We start from the raw sequence: 815 nt of genomic DNA, 5'->3' as shown, positions 1-815 counted from the left end.
AAGTGATTTCACTGCGGGCAGGTTCTAAGTATAGTGGTACCAACATGATCACCGTTTCGCCACGAGTCTCAAAAGAACTTATACGAGAGGGCAAGAATACAAGCCAATAGGCATAGACTTGGAGATAACCTATGGGTCGATTTACATCAACTTACCGTCCAGGAGCTTGGTGTTCGTAACTGTTGGATTTGTAGCGGCCCAACCCGGGATGGAACTTGGCCATGGAGAGGTGAGCCATTAGATGATTGTTCACTTCTTGCCTCCAATCTTTCCACTAGCACTTCTGGTCGATCCCGTGAGTCTTTGAAGTTGGAAAATCATCCACAAGGCTTTGAGTGCTTGGTAAAAGAACACGGCAGGTACCCAAAGGGCGATTTGGCTTGCCGGCGCTGGAATAATATCACTAGTGGAAATTGGGTTCCAACCCCACCTACCGGCTTCCTGTCCCTTTCTAATCGATCAGATGTTCCCTGTGTACCTTCGGTTCCCATTAATGACACATCTGACCTTGCCGACGTTGAGTTTTGGAATTGCACTGGTTTCAACCCTTATCAGGCCATTCCTGAGCTGACATCCTTCTGAGAAGAATCTAGTCCTTCCGGTTGTGCACCCGACGGCTTATATTGGATTTGTGGGAATATGGCTTATACATACCTTGAACCCAACTGGAGTGGGACTTGTTGTATTGGTATAATTCAACCACATTTCCATCTTCTTCCTCCAGATTTTGATGAACATATTTCCACTCGATTACATTCCCCCATACAATGCCGTTCGGCTGAGATCAGCAAATGGGGGGATGACTGGCCCCCTGA

This window comes from Narcine bancroftii, chromosome 5 (assembly GCF_036971445.1).
Source record: "Narcine bancroftii isolate sNarBan1 chromosome 5, sNarBan1.hap1, whole genome shotgun sequence".
Taxonomy (NCBI): domain Eukaryota; kingdom Metazoa; phylum Chordata; class Chondrichthyes; order Torpediniformes; family Narcinidae; genus Narcine; species Narcine bancroftii.
Note: the sequence above shows the minus strand (reverse complement) of the source record.